At 40.3% G+C, this 17,278-nt stretch overlaps 1 long non-coding RNA gene across 3 annotated transcripts in view; it reads right to left on the reverse strand.

The window, feature by feature from the left end:
* Positions 1 to 17,278, reverse strand: part of LOC143667214 (uncharacterized) — a 64,834-nt gene that overhangs the window by 27,490 nt on the left and 20,066 nt on the right. The window lies entirely within an intron of this gene.

Here is a 17,278-nt window from a genome sequence, read left to right on the forward strand (position 1 = left end):
TCCCTACCCCACCCCCCATTCCCCAGAGCTTCATTGCAGTCACTCCTTTTCTGGAAAGGTTCCTGGAGATCTATCATCATACATGCTCTTGGGGAATTTTGCATCTCTCTGATGCCATTGAATCATTCTACCTTTTAGTAGATTGAAGTACTTGTATCTCATTACCCTTTCAAAACTGTATGCTTCCTAAACCATGGAACCAAGTCTCATTCATCTGACTCCATAGCCCACGTTCTTTCCACTGTTTCAAACTGCTTCTTTCCTTTGGAGGAGAAGCTAAACCATCAGCTGATTGTGTGTCTCCTTGAAATGGGAGACATTTCATTGGACATCTGATGGGTGCTGTTGATGCTTTTTTAACATGTAGGTGACCTTTAATGCCATCAATCACCCCTTAAGAGGGACTATGAGTCTTAATAGCAACACCTCACCACACACACACACACACAAGCACACACTCAACCACATGCACCTTAATGAGGTCAGTGCATAGTCAGATGTAGACCGTCTGCATCAGTTCCTGCCCCCTTAGCCAAACAAATGCATTCACAACACAGTAAAAGCTGAAGGGGATCTCCAGCCACTTTTCAAGGATCTCCTTCTTGGCATCCACAACTTTCCCTGAAGAGTGCACTACTCACAAAGATTTAGGTGATATCATTGGTAGCACTGTAAATGACTACCTACCTCAGCTGAAACCTCCCCGCCACCCTCTGGCAGACAGGCAGCAGTAACCCCCAAACCCTTGAAGAAGGGCTGATGTTTCTTTTAAGTGCAGAATTGGTCATGAATGACTGACGGAGTTGCTCTAACCCAATGTTTTGAGCTCATTTGTTGACTGCAGTTGGTTAGTAGTGAAAACAATGGTGATAATGATAAGCGCTCTATTATAAATAGGTGTAATAAACTAGTCTGGTACAACTGAGAAGAGTTTACGCTGCTTGTCTCAGGATGTGACCCAATTCCCTCATCTGGCTGATGAAATGATTGCCTGAGCAGAAGCGGTCTAGGGCCCCTTGAGGATGTTTTGTGATAAATCCTCATGGGCCCATTTCTTGCCCCATATGAAAGTGTGTTCAAACCAATTCTACAAACATTTATTCAGAAGCTCTTATCTGTGCCAGATGCTGTTCTAAGCACTGGGACCCAGAAATAAATAACACAGCCCAGTCTCAAGAGTTCAGAGTCTAATAGAAGTGCGTATTATATCAGTAAATATCTCTGAAAGCACTTCTTTTTAAAAATATTTTTTATTGATGAATCTTCACATACAAATAGTCCATGCATGGTGTACAATCAGTGGCTCACAAAATCATCACTTAGTTGTTATTCATCACCATGACCATTTTAAAACATTTGCATCACTCTAGAAAAATAAACAAAAAGAAAAAATACATACACCCCATGCCCCTTGCCCCTCCCTCTCATTGACCACTAGTATTTCAATTTACCCAATTTATTTTACCCTTGCTCTCTATATTTGCTTATTTTTATCCAGTTTTTTTTACTCATCTGTCCATACCTTGGATAAAATGAGCATTAGACACAGGTTTTCACAATCACACAGTCACATTGTAAAAGTTATATCACTGTACAATCATCTTCAAGAATCAAGGCTACTGGAACACAGCCCAACAGTTTCAGGTATGCCTATCCAGCCATTCCATTTCACCAGAAACTAAAAAGGAATAGCTATATAATGCATAAGAATAACCTCCAGGATAACCTCTCAACTCTGTTTGAAATCTCTCAGCCACTGAAATTTTATTTTATCTCATTTCTCTCGTTTCCCTTTTGGTCAAGAAGGCTTTTTCAATCCCTTGATGCCAGGTCCCAGTGAATCCTGGGAGTTCTGTCCTATGTTGCCAGGGAGATTTACACCCCTGAGAGTCATATCTCTCCTGGGGGCGGGGACAGTGAGTTCATCTGCCAAGTTGGTTTAGAGAGAGGCCACATCTGAACAACAAAAGAGGTTCTCTGGAGGTGACTCTTAGGCATGATTTTAGGTAGGCTTAGCCTATCCTTTGCAGGAATAAGTTTCATAGTGGCAAACCCCAAGATAGTGGGCTCAGCCTATTGATTTGGTTGTCCCCACTGCTTGCGAGAACATCAGAAATTCTCCAAATGGGGTAATTGAATATTTCCTCATTTCTCCTCAGTCCCCCAAAGGGGATTTGCAAATACTTCCTAATTCACTGCCCAGGTTACCGGGATCACACCAACCTGGACAAGCCAACAAGATCGCACACCTTATTCAAGAGTCCATGTACTTATGGTGTTCAGCTAAACTAATCATACAAGTTAAATTAGGTAATGCACTACCCAAAATATAAATTTTACACCAACTAAACATCTCTTTTTTTGGGCTGACAAAGAAGTTGAAGTTTTAAAATATGTACGCTATCATTCTTTATCCTGTGTATTCTAAGCTACCCCAATCCAGATCAGCTTCATTCATATCACTAGTCAAAATCTGATCCTTTTTTAAGTTTTTAAACAGTTCCTGTATTGGGTACTGCTGACTTTCATAGCTTCAGAGCTCTAACTCTGAGTCTCAGGTGAAAGCACATCTTTTCTCTTTAAAAAAAAAAATGCAGTTCTTCACCCCACATGCTTTTGAAGGATGCTACAGCCTTCAAATGGTCAACTTCTTCTTCTTCACTCCTTCACTCAATCAGTCACTAATTCGCAGTTTTTAACCTTCTAAACATTTCTCAATGAGATCATTTTTGATAGGAAAGATGAGGTATTTATGGGGCATCTAAGAGACTAAAAAATACAGGCCTGAAGTTCAGGAGAGTTCCATGCAGATTTGAGAGCAATTGGCTGGAAAAGGTCACAGGACATCTGGTGGTTATTGTTCCATCACAGCGTCACAGCTGGGGCTTCTGTCCACCACCCTACCCCACTAACCCCAAGCACTACCTCACCCACAGCTTTTACTGGCCTGTAGAGTAACTGTGCTCCTTCTTGAAAGTGTATTGTGTATAAAGGGGCTTAGTGCATCCTTTTTCAGGAAACTCTTAGAAATCCCAAATCTTTCCTTTCTCTGCTTATTCCTAAATGTTGATATGCAATTCTAGATCTTCTTTTTTGGTCACTCATACAACCCCATGACTTCCATTATCACAGAGAATCTGAGGACTTTAAAATGTATTTTACCAACACCGATTTCATTCCTCAGTCTTAGAACCACATATCCAGCTGCCTACTAGACATTTTTAGTTAGATGCCCTACTGACATATTCCTTGAGCATGTCCAGAGTTATCTCCTCCAACTTCCAAAATCTATTCTTCATCCCACAGTGTGTAGATGTGTGTATAGGTGTGCATTTGTGTGTGTTTATCTTGCTGAATTGCACTAATATCCACTCATTTTTCTCTCTCTCTCCATCAATAGGACAAGGCAGAGGAAGCAACATAAATCAGAACTGCGAGACTTTCATTACTTTTGGAACTGAATTGTATGAAATTCAGAGACATGGAAGAGCACATTAAAGATTAATGGCATGATCTCCATTCTTGTGCCCTTTCTATTATATTTTCCCTTGCAGTAGTGCATCAGAAATTAGGCAAGATGGGGATGTACATAGACTACCATTTCAAGCAGAAGCACTCTAGGAAAAAATGAGACAGATCAATATTCCATATTCTAAAATCAGGATTATAGAACCTGTTTCCTAGTGAGTCAGGGATTTTTTATTCATTGATTTAACTAATGGGTCTGAGCAATTATCCATGGCTTCTGAAAAGAAAGAAACGATGTCTTTTTATAGTCTGTGGAGTTATATCAGTTGAACTCCTTGCTGTTTTTCAATGTCGGATGAAAAAACTGAACAGGACATGAATTACCTACAAGTGTTAATTTATTTGGATGATGTGTTCATTTCTGGAAAGGTCTTGATGACATAGACTCCTGGAAGTTCTGGACTTTTGAAGGCAAATGTACTTAATATTGCTCCTTGATAAATATTAGTTTTGCTTGATGTCAGTACATGATGTTGGGTATCAAGTATCATAAGAAATATATAAACCAGTTGACCCTAACCTTCCAGTTGTAGAAATTTAAAGATGCTCCTGGAGTTTACTGGCAGTAGAGGAGATTTTTAGAAATTATTTTAGACTTGCAAAACCATAAATGAGTTTATTCAGTACTCTCAGGTCAAACCCAGAAACAATAAGAATTCAGTTTCCCAGCCCTGTGTCATTAAAAGCATAAATGAAGGGAGACCTATGATAAGCCCTTGTGCTAGTTTGCTAGCTGCTGGAATGCAACACACCAGAGACAGATTGGCTTTTAATAAAAGGGGATTTATTTCTTCAGTTCTTCAGAGGAAAGGCAGCTAACTTTCAAATGAGGTTCTTTCTTACATGGGGAGGCACAGGATGTTCTCGGCTGGCCTTCTCTCCAGGCCTCTGGGTTCCAACAACATTCCCAGGGGTGATTTCTTTCTTCATCTCCAAGGGCCTGGGCTGAGCTGCAAGTGCTGAGATGAGGATTGCTGAGCTGCTTGGGCTGTGCTACGTTGGGCTCTCTCATTTAAGCACCAGACAATTAAGTCAAACGTCACTCATTGCAGCAGATACGCCTCCTAGCCAACTGCGGATGTAATCAGCAACAGATGAGGTTCATGTACCGTTGGCTCATGCCCACAGCAACAGAACTAGGTGTCTTCACCTGGCCAAATTGACAACTGAGTCTAACTACCACAGCCCTCTTGGGTTATTTTTAGTGCAGATTGTCGTCTCGGCAGCACAGATGTCATTCTTGGAGTCCTAGAAGTGAGATAATATCAAGATGATGAAGGTCAAGGATGATGCCTGTGGTACTTACCTGCAAAATACTTTTTTGAGAGTGAGACCTGGAATCCATATGTAAGAGTTTTGCTTTTACAATGGACAATCTTCAATAACTTTCAGGACTATGTGAATGAGAGTGTATTTAAAATAACCCACTTTCCTGTGTCCTCATCAGCACCAAATTAGATACCATGAAATAAGAAGAGATGGCAGTTCTTGCTGATCAAACCCTTAGTTCCTGTTTATATTATAAACATTATTGTGTTTAATCTTTATAATGATCCAAAAGGAGAGATTATCATTTTATTTTTCAGATGGAGAAACAATGTCTCAAGGAGCCAAGTAACTGTTTAAATGCACTCAACCAGCTTGAGATACACTGGTACTCAAATCCAAATCTGCCGGACTCCGAAGCCCTTGTTTTTAACATTTTCATCCTTTTTTATAGTCTTCTTGCCCTTCAGCACACCCCCATTCTTTTTATTTGCCTCCAGTTTTCCCAATTTGATTGAGTATAATTCAACTGATATTTAAGTTTCTACTCAGGGTTAGTGCACCCCTAATGACTTCAAACAATTTTCTGCTAAACCTTTTTTTTTTTTTTTTAAAAAAAAAAAAAAGGGAATCAAACAGCCGGTTTACAAGAGTCACACAGAAGGTCTCATACCTTCATTATGATATGGGGTGTCACATCTGCAGGACTCTGCTCCCGAAAACCAGGGGCTCTCTGAACTCATCCCTCCATCCCCAGGGCTCAGCACATGACAGGTGTACCAGGCAGGTAAATGGTGATAATGGTCAAGCTTTTGAGCCCCTGCTAATGACACCCATACCTCTCATAGCCCCTGCCGAAGGCTCAGCCTCGGGTAGCCACATCTGATGCCACTCATCTCCTCTTTCTTGTCACTCAACCCAAGGACTGCCAATCCATGCCAGTAACTTATTAAGGAATCTAGTTGCCATAAGCACTACTACTAAAATAGGGACACACTGCCCACAGGAGCCTCTTGAAAATTTGAATCAGGAAAATGCAGACAGATTCATTCAATTGGTAATGAAACCAAAGCTGGAAAGTTCCAAAGTAGGGAAGCACTTGGTGCCATGTGCACCAAAGGCCTGAGAACAAATAAAAATGATGTAGAAAGAAATGGGCAGAGCAGAGAGTGACAGAGTGGATAGGGAGAAGCAGTCACCCTGGGATATCTGGGCCAGGTCAATGGTGGAGAATTGCAGTTGATGATTCCTGCAGTCTTGGGTCTTCAGTGAACTTCCAGAAAGTCTCCAGAGTGGACACAGCTCTTGGTTTTCCACAAACTTCAGGTCTCCCTTGTTGCTTGGTGTATCTTTTCATTGAACCTACATTTCTGGCAGTAGCTTAAGTAAACTGCAATACTTTGCAACCCCTAAGAACAAATAGTATGGGAGACCTAAACTATTGGTTGCCTGGCTGTCTGAATGGATGACTCCAAAGGACTGCAGTTTGCTTGCGTTGGCCTTCCTGGGGACAGGGCTTTTTGGCTAGCTGACCGCATAACTGACTTCAGAACCCTTGGGCATCAGGCAACCTGAAAAGAGTGTGTCCAAGCCTTGGGTCGTCCAGCATCAACCATCTGCACTCCTGAAACAAGATCACCAGCATCCTCACACACCAGGCTAAGAAGTTCTGATGCCATCCTGTCAGCAGAGGAATTGCCAAGAAGAAAATAAAGATTTTCTGGAAAAGCAGAGCCTTGACACTGGCAACTTCTTTAATAACAATCCCTGTGCTAAGGCCTCTTCCATTTCAATGCTTGATCCCTGCTATTTTATTACCCAGTATGACAGAAAGGCAGGGCAGATGCCATTTTAGCAAAACAATCTCAAAATAAGGATGAACCTCTGTTGGCGACAGTTGTCCTCAGAGGGTTGACGTCCTTTGAGGCTAAACATTGTTTCATCTCCCTTGTCATGCTCTTGTTTCTTGTCAAAGCCTGGCAAATAAGTACCCCAAGGTTTTGTTCACTCTTGTACATCTCTGACTGCCAGTGCCAGGAAGATGAGAAACAAGGGCGAACTGGATTTGGGGACGTTGGCAGGACTCTGTAAAGTGAGAGTTTGTCACCTGAAAACTCTAAGGACAGTTTCAGAAACCACTGGCTCAGGGTCTCAGCTTCTCTTGCAGAGATGGCTAATCAATTTCATCTTTTATGCTGATTCTAAGGACAACAATTTGGTTATGTAGAGAATTATCTTTTTATTGGGCTCAGAGAAGAGAGCGTTACCTTTAACTAGCAATGTCTGCCAGGGGCACAGGAGGGGGATGTGGCAGCAAGAGTCATGGGCTAGAGTCAGGCACAGTTTCCTCTAAATGAATAATCAGCTATTGCTCTGTAACAATACAAATCAGAGTCACCTACGGATGAGATGTTTGGGTCCTTCAAGGACATTTTGTTACTTTCCTCAATTTTTCAAGGTTGGGGAAGATGAAGTAGAAAAACAAAAAGTCTATGCGCCCATATTTAGTTAACCACTAGTGATGCTTTGATCTTGTAAGAAATGCCAAATTCTGCCATTTTCTGGCTACATGGTTTCCAAAAACAGCACTTATTATATGAGACGCTCATTTTTCCCGCTGGAAGAATGGGGATCGCTGTGCACCTTGTTGGCTGCCTACAACAAGAGCCATTTCCCTTCCCATTCTGCCTTGCTGGGGGCCCTTCTCCCATGACATAGACTAAAAAAGGGAAGATATTAATTTTTTTCACCTCCCTTGCAGCTAAATGAGATCTGGGGAGACATTGGCAAAAGTTGTCCTGGAAAGGTTGCCCTTACCAATAAGAGAACTATGCATAAGAATAAATCCCCGCATCTCCAGTCCTGCTTTTTGGTGATTTTCTGAGTAGACTTGATGCATGGAGCTGTGCAGCCATCTGGCAACATTGAGAAAAGGCCAGAAGCTGACCCAGCTTCTGGCATCACTGAGCTGCTGAACCACCCTAGAACCTTCTGCCACCAGACAGCTTATTAACTGAGAAGAATAAATGTCCATTGTTTAAATGACCTTTAGTCAGGTATTCTATTACTTACAGCCCAAAATGATTGATTGACAGCTAGACAATCAGTGAGATTACGGAAGAATCAACTATCAACCGACAGGTTCTAATTGACGTTTGTAGAACAGTCCACCAAACAACACCAAAATATACATTATTTTCAAGGGCCCATGGACCATGCACCAGATATATATATATCACATCCTTGGCCATAAAATAAACCTCAACAGTATTAAAATAATCAAAATGATACAGAGTGTATAATCTGACCACAGTGAAATCAAACTAAAAATTAATACAAAAAATATACCAGGAAAATCTGAAAATACATGGAAACTAAGCAATAGACTTCTAAGGAACCCATGGGTCAAAGAGGATGTCTAAAGATAATTTTTTAAAGTTATAGCAAATGAATTAAAATGAAAAAAACATTCATTTGTGGGTTACAGCTAACACAGTGGTGAGGGAGAAACGTATAGCACTAAATGCATGTATAAGGAAAGAGAAAAACAGTCAACTCAATAATCTCAGCTTCCACATCAAGAACCCGTAAAAAAAGAAGGGCACAATAAACCCAGAGCATGCAGAAGGAAAGAAATAATAAAGGTAAAAGCAGAAATCAATTAAACTGAAAACAGAAAAGCAATAGAGAAAATTTATGAAGCAAAGAGCTGGTTCTTTGAAAAGATTTTTTAAAATGACAAGCCTATAGCAAAACTGGCAAAGAGGGAAAAAAAGAGAAGACACAAATTACCAGCATCAAGAATGAAGTAAGAATGTGACTACAGACCTTCAGTCATCAAAAGGACAAAAGGCAATACCTGTATGTATAAATTTAACAACTTAGACAAATGGGTCACTTTTTGAAAAGCACAAACTATCACAAATCACCCACCATGAAACAGATAATTTAGACACTGTATAAGTACTGGGGAAATTGAATTAATAAATTAAAAATTTTCCCAAAAAGAAATTTCCAGGACTAGAAAATTTCACTGGAGAATTCTACCACATGTTTAAAGAAGGATTAACATCAAGTTACCTAATATTTTCCAGAAAACAGAAAAGGAAGGAATATTTCCTAATTCATTGTATGAAACTACTGTTACCTTGATACCCAAATCAAACCAAGACAGTAAAAAAGGAAAAGTATAGGTCAATACCTCTCATGAAAATAGATGCAAAAATCCTTAATGAAATATTAGCAAATAGAATTCAGTAAATCTATGAAAAAAAAATTATATACCATGACCAAGTGAGATTCATTACAGGTATGCAAAGCTGGTTTAATATTTGAAAGTCTATGAAATCCACACTATTAACAGGTTAAAGGGGAAAAAATGCACACATTTTTTTCATATCAATTGATGTAGAAAAGTATTTGACAAAATCCAATACCTATTCATAATAAAAACACTTGACAACCTAGGAATGGAGGGGGAGATTCCGCAAACTGATTAAGGGTTTAAAGAAAACTACTGTTAATATTACATTTAATGGTGAAAGACCGGATGTTTTCCCCTAAGATCAGGAGCAAGGTCTGAATGTCCACTCTCACCACTCTTCTTTTTTCTTTTTATGATTTTTATTGTTAAATATAACATATATACAAAGAAAAGAAAGAAAAAGCAATGATTTCCAAAGTACACTTCAACAAGTAGTTACAGAACAAATTTCAAAGTTTGTTTTGGCTTACCATTCAGCTATTTCAGATTTTTCCTTCAAGCTACTCCAAAACACTAGAGGCTAGATTTTTATTTTCTTTTTTGCATTCTCACCACTCTTATTCAACATAGTTCTCGATGTTCTAGCCAGTACAATAAAGCCAGACAAAGAAATAAAAGGCATATCGAACAGAAAAGAAGAAATAAAACTGTCCATATTTGCAAATGACATGACCGCCTATGTTGAAAATCCCAAAGGATTTACTTTTTAAAAATCTTCCTAGAATTACTAAGTGAGTTGATAAAGTTGAAGGATACAAAGTAAACATACAACATTCAACGGTGTTCCTAAATACAAGCAATGAACACCAAATTGGAATTATAATACCATTTCAAACTCTCAAAAGAAGAGAAGTACTGCAGCATTGTTGGGGATTGAATTATGCACCCACAAAAGACACATTCAAATTGTAACTGCATTCCTGTGAAATAGAGTCCATCCGTAAATAGGACCCTTTGAAGATGTTATTACTAGTTAAGTAACGGCCAAATTTAATCAGAGTGCATCTTAATCTGTATAGTTGGGAGCTCTTATGAAGAGAACATTCAGATACATTCATCAGAAGCTAGAAATTGGAAGCCAGCGAAGAAGATGAGAATCACCACGTGATAGTAGACTTCCATCACCAGAATGCTATCGACCATGGGAGAAAGCCTGGTCTTGTCAACATCTTGATTTTGTACTTTTAGCCTTCAGAACTGTGGGACAATAAATACTTGCTGCTTAAGACAATCCATTGTGTGGTCTTTGTCATAGCAGTGCTAACAAACCAAGACAGGTATAAGTCTAATAAATCATGTACAGGACTTGTACACTGAAAACTACATAACACCAATGAAAGAAAGTAAGGATCTAAATAAATGGACAGACATACCATGTTCATGGATTGGAAAACTCAATATAGGAGAGATGTCAATTCTCTTCAAATTAATTTATAGGTTTAAGACAATTCTTATCAATATCTCAGCTAAATATTTTATTGATAAAAATAAGAATATTCCAGAATTTACATGGAAAAGCAAAGGAATTAGACTAACTAAAACAATTTTGAAAAGTTGGAGAAATCAGTCTATCAGATCAAGAATTATTATACAGCTACAGTAATCAAGACCATATGCTAATGTCAGGGGGATAGAGGCATAGATAAAGATGAACCTAGAAGTAGACCCACACAAGTATGTACAACAGATTTTTGACAAGATGCACAAAAACGCACAAGTGATTTTTTATAAAGGTGCAAAGGCAATTCTATTGAGAAAAGTTAGCCTTTTCAATAAATGGTGCTGGATATTTGGACATCCAGGGCGGCGGGAGAAACTCAACCTAAATTTCACACCTCATAAAAAATTTTAAAAATGGATCATAAACTTAAATGTAAAACATAAAACTTTTAGAAAAAAAAAAAATCAGGAGAAAATCTCCAGGATCTAGGGCTACACAAAGAGTGTACACAAGTGGTGTTACTTGACACCAAAACATGATCCATAAGCTGAAAATGGGTAAACTGAACTTCACCAAAATTAAAAAATTTTGTTCTGTGATAGATTCTGATAAGAGGATTAAAAGACAAACTACAGAGGAGGAGAAAAATATGTGCAAACTACATATCTGACAAAGCAGTAGTATCAAGAATATATAAATAAAGAACATTCAAAACTCAACAGTAAGAAAATAATCCAATTAGGAAATTGGCAAAAGATATGAAGAGACATTTCACTGAAGAGAATATAACACAGATACAAAGAAAAGGTGTTCAATGTCATTAGCCAATGCAAATAAAAGCCACCACTACACATCTACCATAATGGCTAAAATAAAAAATAATGACAACATCAAATGCTGGTGTAGATACAGAGAAACTGGAACATTCATACATTGCTGGTTGGAACGTAAAATAGTACAGCCACTCTGGAAACAGTTTGGTAGTTTCTTTAAAAACTAGACTTAACTACCATAAAACCCAGTAATTGCAATCCTGGGCATTTATCACAGAGAAATGCAGACTTATGTGCCTACAAAAACCTGTATGTTAATATTTATAGCAGTTGTATTAATAATAGCTAAAAATGGAAATGACTCAGATGAACTTCAATGGGTGAATGTTTAAACAAAGCATGGTACATAATACCAAGGAATATTACTGAGCAATAAAAAAGGAACAAACTATTGATGCATGCAACAATCTGGATGAATCTCCAGAGAATTATATTGACTAAAAGAGGCCAATCCCAAAACATTAAATACTGTATGACTCCATTTATATAATATTCTTTGAAATGACAAAATTAAAAATGGGGAATGGATCAGTTGTTGCTAAGAGTCAGGGATAGGAGAGAAATGTGGGTGTATCTATAAAAGGGCCATATGAAGAGCCTTCCTGATGATAGAATGTTCTCTACCTTGACTGTATTAACATTAATATTCTAGTTGCAAAATTGTACTGTAATTTTGCATGATTTTACCATTGGGGAACTCAATTAAAGTACATGTGATCTCTTTGTATTATTTCTTATGCCTGTATGTGACTACAATTAAATCAAAATAAAAAAGTTAAAAAACAAAACAGTCCATACTAATAATTCACAGTGGAAGAAACCAAGTCCCTGAAGGAGTAATGATGAGCTCCATTTCTTTGGCCACCCATTGGTCAAAATTTACTCAGAAATGGGAAAGGCTTCTTCATGCTTTGATCTTTGTCAGGTCACCCAGACTGATTTCCATGATGGAAAGACCTGCATCCACCAAGTAGCTGTCACCAGATCTCATGCTAGCTTTTTTTTTTTACCAAGACTCACAAAGAAGGGGATTGGTGGAGAAAACAATGAAACAACTATGAGGTAGGGCCTGAAAAGATTCTTTGGTGCAGAGGGATAAGTCAGGACAGAGGAAGGGTAAGAAGGAAAGTGGCTCCCAAGAGGTAAGTCTAAATATGAAGGACCGAATAGAGGAAAATAACAGAAATACTTTGGAGGCAATTTCTGCATAGCTGAAGGATTTAAAGTGTAGTTCTTGAGTAGTGGGAAGAGAGCAATTCAAGTTCCATTTCTGTTTCTTTGATGTAAGAAAGAAGTCCTGGTGGACCAAGAAAACCATGGACTACTTAGACGGACAGTGACATTTTCAGAGCAAGGGAAACATTTAGATCTCTTTATTTATTTAAGCAAGAAGAACCCAGGGGAACCCACCCAAAGTGGAGACTATGAAGGTTTGTGAGAACTTTGTGTGTGTGTGTGTGTGTGTGTGTGTGCGCGCGCATATAAACTTACCTGTCCTGGTAATCTGGAAGGTTAGAACTGATAAAAGAGACTGTGACCCTTCAAAACCTGGGAAACTAATAGAGACCAGTGCTACCCAAGAAAGACAATAACACAGTCTGAAAACTCAGAAGTAGAGCCTTCTACTAAAAATGGATGGTAAATTGACTCAAATCGAGGAAACACCTTATAACAGTAGAAGCGTAATCAGAAATAAGGTGTTTGCCTTATGGACAATCATTATGACCCTTTTGTCTAACCTGCTTAAAAAACTCATCACAGGGGCTTAATTTCAAAAATGGATACATCTGCTGACAGTATAACAGGAATGGAGGGGGCAGTTCATGCAGACAGGAGGAGTACCAAGCAAATGAGGAGGTCCTGTGAGTCTTCCACCTGGAACGGGGTCTCAGCTTCGCCTGGATCAGTGCTGTCCTGGAGCAAAATGTCAGCTGTAGCTTCAGTGTCAGCTGTAACTTCAACCCTAAGCTTGAGCCCCCATAAATAATGAAAAGTATAAACTAAAATAATAATAAACAGAAATAAATTAAAACAATAATAAACAGAAAGGAAGAGAGTGAATCCTTTCTAGAAGTTGGAAGCCCTGTGGATCAGGAATTCCAAGAATCACTCTGGCCCTTTGCCCCCAACCAAGAGTAGCAGCAAAATAGCTCATCTATCATCTCCTATTGGGAAAGGATCCCCTAGCTTGCTGGGGTGGGCATTTCAACTCTCCAGTTACTGGGTAAGAAGTTTAGAATGGGGTTAGAATGTGACAGGGAATGTGGAACCATACAGGAAACTGTCCCTGGTTTCCTTCCTGACCCCCACAAGGACTTATAACTTCCTGTCCAATAGCGTCTCCTTCACTTTCAGCCAGCCCTAAGAGGGTAGACACTGGTTGCTCTTCTTTACCCTGGCTGTCTAATAAATATGTGTGGAATAGATGCATGAATATCTGTCCTAACTGTCATGTTAATACTCAAGAGAAAAGTGAGGACCAGAGAGGCACTTGTCCAACGTTCAGCTAAGAATTAGTCACAGTGCCGGGACTAGGAATAATAGCTGTGATAAAATTATGTTGGCCCTTTACTAAGTTTCCAGCACTGTGCTAAGTGCTGTATACCCATTCTCTGGTTCCATTGACACTGGATCTCTGTGAGGTAGTTCCTAAAGCCAGGTGCCATCTTGGATTCTGTCTTTCCCACACCCCCCTCATCTAGTCCCTCCACAAGTTCTGCCAGCTCCAACCACAAAATGCATCCTGTTTCAGACTTCTTTTCTACCTCCATCATAGTCCAAGCCACTGTAATTTTCTGCCTGGACTTCCAATTTAGCTGCAAACTCATTCTCTTGCTTCTACTCTTGGCCCTCTAAAATGTATTCTCCCCCAGCAGTCAGAGAGATTTTTTAAAATATAAATCTGCTGCTTAAAAGCTCTCCAATGGCTTTCCATCACACCTAGAATAAAATATGAGTTCCTTACCAAGCTTGTGAGACCCAGTATGGCCTGGTTCCTGTATAGCTCTCTCATCTCTTCTTGTGCCACTTTCCCCATTTCTTGCTGCTCTCCAGACAAGCTGGCTGCCTCACCATTCCTTAACTAACTCCATGCGTATCAACTTGGCCCCACTTCCAAGCTTTGGCCCAGTGGCCTGTGCTGTTCCCTCTCTCCAAACCACTCTTTCTGTTCTCCCACTCATAAATGCACATCTTTGCCTAGCTGGTTCATTCTGGTTATTCTGGTCCCTAGTTCTAAGCACGAATGAGAAGTGCCCATACCTGGAGGTGTAGATTGGGGTCTCGTGCTAGAACATTCAGAGACTGAGAAGATTTGAGGTCATCAGTCCCAAGACACACTGTGCCTCGGTGAGGGAAGATACACCTGGGAGATGGACTTTGGGTTCTACAGTCCCTGCTCCATCGCCAGCTCTCCTGGGACTGCAGGGCTTGTCACATGTCACCAAGGCATCCTCATTCACCATGGATCTCCTAGAGCTAGAATAGTACCTGCTCGCTGCATATTATAAAATTTTTTTGCGTAAATCAATGAACATCATTTTTCGGACGAGAAAATGGAGACTACAGAGAAATCTAATGATTAGTCCAAGGTTACACATTTAGGAAATGGCAGGGTTGGGGCTCAACCACGTGCACAATAACTCAGTGGGCCAAGATCCTAGCGAGGGAAGCAGAGAATCCCAGTTCTGCCCTGCGCTGCCTTCAGCAAGTCAGGAAGATCATTTCCCTGAGCCTCGGCTTACTCCTCTGTAAAACTGAGACAGTAATCTTCACCCTGCAGTCTCCTTATGCCTGTTGTCAGTCTCTTCACTCAGATGAGAAAGCTGGGTAGAGAAGAGACAGGAGGGAAAGTCATTGCTGAAATGATATTCCTGGGGAAGGGAAGATGAAGATGAAATGGCAGGAATTTGAATAACAATATTCCAGTTCCTGGCATTACTCTTTTGCTTTATGATGAACTTTCCCATCAGTTGTTTTGTGGCTCCTCCATCATATGCTTACTATGCTTACTATCATCATAATTATCTCTACTCCAAGCAGACAAAATCTTCAGAGGAGAAGATACTCACTCTCAAAATATATAATGACGTAATAAGGAGTAATAGTAAAAAGTGTTATTTGTAGTTAGAAGCTGTGTGTTTGGATTCATCTTCAACCATTTAGATCGGTGTAAGGATTTCCTTAGAATCCTTGTAAGGATTTCAGTTTGGTTCCCAATCCTGAAAAGTGAGGACAATAGTTTCTGATTTGTCCACCTGTCAGAGCTGTGTTCTTACAAGTAAAAATGCTTTAAGACGAAGACTATCGTACTGTAAAGTAATGTTGCAGCTTTTGTCCCACTGGGGGATGCCATTGACTTCTCATCTACCTTTTTCTGAAGTAGAGCAAGTGGCACCTCCTGCCTGCCTTCCAGAATCTGGTAGAAGATTCTGGCTTAAGCTGGCATAATCCACTGGTCTTCTGGCCTGACTGGCATAACCCACTAGTATTGAAGCTGTGTGGCATAAAGCTTTGAGGAAACATGGGTAGGGAATGTCAGAAGCCTCCCAGCCACCCACAGTGTCTGGGCTCCCTGCTGGACCATCACTATGGGTAAGCTTTGCCCACTTTTGGAGATGTATCAGAAGGCTCAGTGCCACAGTTCAGAAAGCATCCAGAGGACAGCTTTGTCACAAAGCCAAAGGGACCCCAATCCCAGGCCCAGGCCCAAGGGATCTGGAGATTACTTGCGTGAGTTGATTCTGCTCTTTTCTTAGGAGGCAGGAGTTGTCTACACCCTTGTCCATCTAGACCCTGCTGCCCCTGAGGCCGAAGGTGTCTGTAAGTCCCCTGGCGAGTGCTCTGTGAGCGACCCCAGGCCCAGCATTCACTTGCCCCTGACCTCCTCTGGCTGGTAGACTCTGTATGCCTCATCCTTCCTTGTGCTGTTTAACAGCAGTGAGAGGAGCTGCGACCTGCCCTGGGGAGTAACTGCAGTGAGAGCAGGCACTGAATTGATTTTTGAGATTAACTGTCATCCCCAGCTGGGAAGCAGCATGCAGAAGAACTGAGCAATCTTCAGAAATCACTTTCTTGGCCAGGTGTCTGATAAAGCTGGAGTTGTATGGTCCTAGGTGTTCTTTTCTTGGCCATTGAAGGACAAAGCCTTCCAAGGTATGTGGACAAGGAGGTACCAGGAGAGCCTCCAGGTAAGAAGGGCCATACTGTGCTTGTGAGGTTCCTCTTTTTATCTGTGATCCTAGACAAATTGCTTAACCTCTCTGAAACTTGAGTTCTCATCTGAAAAGAGATGACGAATTCCAACCTAAGCCTGTGCTTGTGAGAATTACAGATAATGTGTATCAAGTGTTTGGTCCATAAAGACACTCAGCAAAATGAATGAGAGCCATTAGTCAATGCCCATTCCTCCAAAATGTGATCATACCCAGGACTGTAATCCTTTAAACTTCTGGCATAAATGTTTACTCAAACTGGGTTGCATTTTCACTAGGAACTAAGGAAAATAAGGAAGCTCAAAAAGGAAATGAAGAAATAAATTTTTTATTTGAAGTTGAAATTTGTCATGTTTCCATAGTCCAAGTGGAACTTGGAGCTTGATTCGCCTTCCTGCCTGCCAGGCTCACCTGCCTATCTCACATCTAGGTAGACCCCAGGCTGGTCTCTCGAATAGGGCCAGAGATTTAGTTTATTCTGTTTCTTGGACCAGTGCCAAAGCTCTTCCTTATTAATGCTAAGCCAATTCTGTTCTAGAGTTTCCCATTTCCTGGAAGCACCCTCTAGTGTGAGATACCTGGTGCCCACAGTACTTACAGTGTCATGAGATCTATCCATTGATTGAGATCCAGTGAATGGCCATGTCCACTCAGATATCATGTGCACTCACTCCTGTGAGACCCCAGCTTCCCTGCCACTGTCTGTAACCACTACTCATCCTCTCTCGTCTAA

Source organism: Tamandua tetradactyla, chromosome 2, assembly GCF_023851605.1.
Source record: "Tamandua tetradactyla isolate mTamTet1 chromosome 2, mTamTet1.pri, whole genome shotgun sequence".
NCBI lineage: Eukaryota > Metazoa > Chordata > Mammalia > Pilosa > Myrmecophagidae > Tamandua > Tamandua tetradactyla.